Source organism: Myotis davidii, unplaced genomic scaffold (genome assembly GCF_000327345.1).
Source record: "Myotis davidii unplaced genomic scaffold, ASM32734v1 scaffold964, whole genome shotgun sequence".
NCBI lineage: Eukaryota > Metazoa > Chordata > Mammalia > Chiroptera > Vespertilionidae > Myotis > Myotis davidii.
The window spans coordinates 2,613,054-2,619,440 of record NW_006298351.1 but is presented as its reverse complement, the minus strand read 5'-3'; positions in this window follow the sequence as shown (position 1 = coordinate 2,619,440).

The window sequence follows — 6,387 nt, the reverse complement described above, 5'->3', positions numbered from 1 at the left end:
GGAGCTGGTTCTTTGAGCAAACGTTGTGGTAATCTGCTTAACAATTATGCTTTTTGTTTCAAAATCCCAATTAGCAAAATATGCCGTATATCTTAAGATTGTTTGCATCAACAAAACTATAGAATCAAATTTAGCATATTGTACCACAACAGAAGTTCTCTTTGGAAATCCAGCTTTTATTCTATAGTGATCATCGATTTTTTAATCTAAATAATCCTGCCTTCTATAATACAAATCTGGTTATTAACATGGGGCTTTTAAAATGCACTTATTGCATGAGATTGTTTTTATGGCATGAGAATGTTCTATTTGGAATTGTATCATGATCAATCTAAATAGAAAACAAAATTTATTTGAAAACCTGAATGTTTCTATATTGATCTCTATCAAACATTATTTATTAATAATTGCCTAGGGGTCTAGTAGAAGAAATTGGATTGCCTGTGTGGGGTGAGGTGGGGACAAGTAGTGGACACAGTGGAGCAGGCACTACTCTGGCACCAAGATGGTAATGACCTCATGTTTTATGTGGTTTTTAAAGGCTTGAAAGACTGCATGACTTATAACAATAGGGAGAGAAAAATAAATCGTGTTTATTTGGTAGTGTGGTTAGGTAGTGTGTTTTTCTCAGTGGTGTAGTCATCCTGGTGCCAGGTGGACAGACTGTGTCATTGGGCAGCACCATTGTCTCTTCACCAGATAAATCATTATTTCACCTTAGGGTGCCATTCTTAGTGATTACAGACTTTTTACCATTGTCATTCATAGCGAGAGGAAACTTTCACTATAGGAACTTAAGTCTTCCTATGAGCATAAGTGAATTTAAGACACTTAAACCAAAACGTCAGTATAGTGGGGTTTCAGAATTCACAGAGCTGGTTCAGGGAAGTTCTTACCGCCTTTCCCACGGTAGATCTTTCTAGATATCTTTAGGTATTAAATACTTTCTGCGTTCATTAGCTCTGTCTATGATGCACGTAACTCTCCTTCCATTTGGGGGAAAGTTTACAGAGGTGGAAGAATCATCTCCCAGTTTTCTGGTGACTTCTTAGAGCATAGAATTCACTATTTTATCCTCAAGTCCTCAAAGGGTTGTGGTGATGTAGAACTCACTCAATGCAAAATAGTCTTCTATTTTTAATAGGAACTTAGAAAATACTTAACTTTGAATTACCTAGAGCTGTTTCCTTTAGAAACCAGAATTATTTATTTGTATTTAAAGCAATGTTTATTATTTGTACCAATTCTTACTCCTCTGTGAATAAATGGAAGACAGTGTCTGTGCAATTGTGTCATCTCTCATCTGTTTCTTGGAATAAAGACTGCAGCTCTCTGGTAGGCTTGTTTTGCCTCAGAACTCGGGCCAGTGTGTCAGGGAGAGGTAGGGGTTGGGTGGGGATTGCTGTATCTAAGAGCCTTCTCTGTGGAAGGCTGGCTAGAGGCGCCCTCAGAGACAGTTCTCTCCACCTTTACACCTGCCTAATTCTGTTGTTAGACATGAGAAAAAAGACTAGCTGTTCTCACTGCAAACGTATTTAAAAAGAAATCGTTATTGGAAATCCCTGAAAGCATCATACTGTGGCTAATCCCTTTTTAAAAGTAGAAGTTTCAAAAGAAGAAATGTGTGTGTCATAAATGTGCTGGAAGCAGTTTAGTGAAAGGTTTGTAAAATACAAGTGCTATCTGTACTTCAAAATTATTTGTTGGCTTACTGTTTTACTAAAGTCGCATCACTTATAATTTTGATTTATATAAGAGTGAATAATTGAGGGAAATATTCAGACGAAGTGTGAACTATCTTTATCTCGGCTCCTATTTTATCAAATGTAAAATGTGACCCTAAGCAGTTGATTTTCTGTAATGGGCATGTCCGTTTTGGGGCAGAGGATCACATAATGAAAGATTTTTCAAATCATGTCAAAAATCAGCAGCTAAAGTTTTTTAAAACCAAATATCTTAGAGCCCTGTTGTTTACTATTAAGGTAGGTACAGTTAATTTTTGAGTCAGCAAATATATCTCATTTGTAATATTACTATGTAAAAGAACAGGATCAGTTCTTGCTCATAAATTAACTGTCAACTACTGGTATGTAATCATGTTCCTAAAAATAGGACTTCTCCCATCATTTTTATTCTTGATTTTTCTTTTTCTCTCCTGCTTCTAGCTAGCCCTGTAAACTTTATCCTTCAAAATACGTCTTGAATCCAACCACTTGTCCCCATCTCCAACAGCTACCATTCTCCATCAAGCCATTATCATCTCTCACCTGGATCATTGCAGTGCCTTCCTATAGAGAACTGCTGATTTGTTAATGTGTCTGTGCAAATTTCAATGATCAAGAGGCCACCTGACCTCCCTTTCTTAACTCACAGCCCTGTTACTCCCCAATCCTTTTTCCCTTCTTTATTTTCTGAATAATACTTATCATTACCCAATTTTTTCAATTGCAGTCGACATTTAATATTATTTTTATTAATTTCAGGTATATAGCATAGTAGACATTTATATAATTTAAGAAGTGATCCCCCTAAAGTAAGTACCCACATGGCACCATACATAGTCATTACAGTATTACTGACTATATTTCCTAGGCTGTGCTTAAATCCTCGTGGCTACTTTGTAACTACCAATTGTGCTTCTTACTCCCTTCACCTTTTTCACCCAAGCTCCCACCTTAAATTTTTTCATTAAAATGTAAATTCCATGTTAGCAGGAACTTTTATTCACTGTTACTAGTATATCCCCAACATTTTAAAAAATATTTTTTATATCTTCTTGCTTATTTCAGAGAGAGGGAGAGATAGAAACATCAATGATGAAAATCATCAATTGGCAGCCTCTTCCACGCCCCACATGGGAGATGGAGCCTGCAACTCGGGCCTGTGCCCTGACCAGAATTCAAACCATGACCTGGTTCCTGGGTCGATGCTCAACCACTGAGCAACACCAGCCAGGCATATATCCCCAACATTTAAAACAATTCCTGGTATGTAATAGCTGCTCAAATATTTGTTGATGAAAAGTCAGAATCATGCTACTTGAGAGCTGAAGGGCCTTGAAAGGCTATCCCATGTAATCTTATCGTCCAGATGGAAAAAAGAAACCCAGAGAGACAAAGTGAGTTGGCCAGGATCACATAGTTCATGGGCAAGCATTAGAACCCAGGCCTGCAAACACCTACCTAGTCTTGGGGTCACTGAGTCAGCAAACGCCTGCACCCTCTTCCTATAACCCACAAGGTTATGACTTTTACATTAAATGATTGAGGAAAGAGTCAATACTATTTTATGACACATGAGAATTACATGAACTTCAAATTTCAGTGTCCATAAATAAATTGTTTTGGAGCACAGCCATGTCCATCATTTGTGTATTTTCTATGGCAATTTTCCCACTGCAATAAGAGTTAAGCGGCACAACAAAGACTATGGCTCACAAAGCCTAAAATATGTGCCATCTGGCCCTTTACAAAAAAAGTTTGCCGAGCCCTTCCCTGAACTATATTTTATTAGTGGAAATGTCTTTCTAAATTTTTGTGGTATTGAAGGTTCTGGTGTTAATGGCACAGAATCAAATCAACACAGGTGAAGGAATGGTGTGCAGTTAGCACTGTCAGTTCCTCATCACCTCTCTGATCCCTTATACATCTTTTGAAATAGAGAGCTGGCTATCTAAGCCTAGAAGCATCCCTGTACTGGAAAACACTATGTAAGTGTAGACTAAATCCCATCATCTGTATGAGGAACTAAGACCCAAAGAGCTTTGGTGTCAGAGGTGCCTGAGTTAGACTTCTAGCCCCAGCTGTGTGAACAGATTAGTCAAGACTTAGTTCAAGTGACAAAAACCCTACTCCAACTTCCTTATGGTAAGAAACTTATTGGCTCATGTAACTGAAAAATCCAGGTGTTCAAATGATATGGTCAGGAATCTGTCTATCTCTTGATTGTGTTTTCCTCTGGGTCGGTTTCATTCTCAGACAGTGGTCTCTGGAGAGAGACTTGAATTCTAGGTTTAAAAAACCAAAAAAAAAAAAAAAAAACCACACCAAAACAGGTCTGTCAGAATTTATCCCAGAACATGGTGCTGTACCTTCCTTCCTGTGCATTCAGTCTTACTTGGCTAGGATTACTGATTATATAGAATGCCATTTTATTTTTGCTATGTCCTATGACCTTTCTAAGCTAGAACTAGAATTGAAAATTTAGCCTTAAAAATAAAACCAAGTAAGTTTTCCTCTTCTGGCCTCTCCCCATTGACAAGCTTTCTGATAGGTACCTCAGCCAAAGGACAGTGACTGATTCCTCAAACATGTACTGAGCATCTGCCATGTGTCGAAGGTGGAGGGTGCAGGGTGGAGGATGCTGAGGTGCGATCCCTGTGCCAGGGACCAGGATAAAGGGAAGATTCAGGAGCTGCAAGAGCACAGAAGATGGGCACCTAACCAAGCCGGAAACAGAGGTGAGGCCATATATACATGATTTCCCAGAGGCAACAAGACCTGAGCTGAGCTCCGAAGGATGTTGAAGCACAAACCAGGCAAAAGGGTTAAGAGAAGTGCTGGAGGAAGAACAAAGCCCAGAGAAGTAAGTGAACTGATCAGGAGAGGAGCTAAGACACTTCTGAATATTTAGACACAGGATAAGCCAGGGGGCTGAGGACTTCTATAATCTGCCCAAACATGTATTCTCCCCTAACCACAGGAAAGTGCTTGTCTACCCAAACACGATGCAATCTCCCAGCTCCCCATGTCCCTGTGCAAGACTTTCCTTCTACCTGGAAAGTCCCCTCTGCACACCTCCGTGTATCTAACAGACATCTTCCCATCATCCTCAGTCCCCCCCACGCAGTTAATAACCTTTCTGCATCTTAAATACGTACCTGATTCTGGTTTAGTGCTTATCACTACATATATGCTTTATCATTTAAAAATGTTTTCTACTGAAAATGAGATGAGCCTCAGGGACAAGTTGCTTTCCCGTGAAATCAGAAAGCCAACGAGTCAACCCTCTTCTGTACGCGGAGTTAGTCCTGCATGCTGTCAAATCCCAGCTCCCATGGCTTCACCAGCCAACGCTCCACTGAGGTCTCTGCAGTTCCTGTCTCAGCTCCAGCCTCTCTACTTTAAAATATATATTTTTTTATTGATTTCAGAGGGGAAGGCACAGGGAGAGAGAGAAACATCAATGATGAGAGAGAATCATTGATCAGCTGCCTCCTGCACGCCCCCTATTGGGGACCGAGCCTGCAAGCCAGGCATGTGCCCTTGACCAGAATCGAACCTGGGACTCTTCAGTCTGCAGGCCAACGCTCCATTCACTGAGCCAAGTCAGCTAGGGCTCCAGCCCCTCTTCTGAGCTACAGACCTGTATATCCAGTTCACCCCTGGGCACCTCCACCCGAGTATTACCCTTGAACCCAAACTGAGCTCATTCCCCCTTGAGCCCCTCCCCAACTGCTACTGTGTTCTGTGTCTTTGGGGACAACATATGGAGAAAAATAAATTAGAAACCTGGAGTTATCTTTGACATTTTCTGCTCCCCCACGCCCACACCCAGTCTCTTAAATGATGAACTTTATATATTAACATTATAGGTGTTGTTATATAGAATCATATATTACATATATTGTACATAATATATGTATTAGTGTTATATGCCATATATGATTCTATATTAAGTAGAACTTTAATATGCAAAGATTATTTAGGAGGCTGTTGTATTATAGAATATATATATATATATCACGCTATAAATGTATATAATATATGACCATATATAACAATAAAGTAACATACAATAATTATGTTTTCATTATATTCCTCTTTCCATTCTTGTCTCTGCAGCTGCCTCATCCGCCCTCTCCAAGGTTATTGCAATATCTTCAGGGCTCAATGAAGGACTGGTTGACTGCTTAGGTCATCTTTCCAAACCCCCAATTTGACCATATCATCTTCATGCTTAAGAGCCTTGGATGGCCCCTCATCGTTTATATTTTGAAGTTGAAATTCCTTATCATGCTATTCAAGGTTATTCCAATATAGCCTATTTTTAAGCCTTTCCTACACTCTGCTGGAAAAAGATTAGTATCAGGGACTTACTTCAAATAGCGTGGTCAGGGCAGAATTCTCTGAGGAAGGAAAATTTAGCCCCGTAAAGGACTCCCCCCTTAGTTACTGTCTCCTGTGCCTTCTTTATACTCTCTTCTTACAGATGACAATGGCACTAAGTGATTGAGTGCTTACTGGATGCCAGGCCAGTACCAAGGTTTTAGCTTAGAGATGTGCCTTAGTCTCTTAGAATCATCACAGCATTTGTGAATGGGTTCTCTGTTGATGACTACTTGTGGTTGAGGAAACTAAGGCTCATAGAGTTTGTCACTCACCTTAG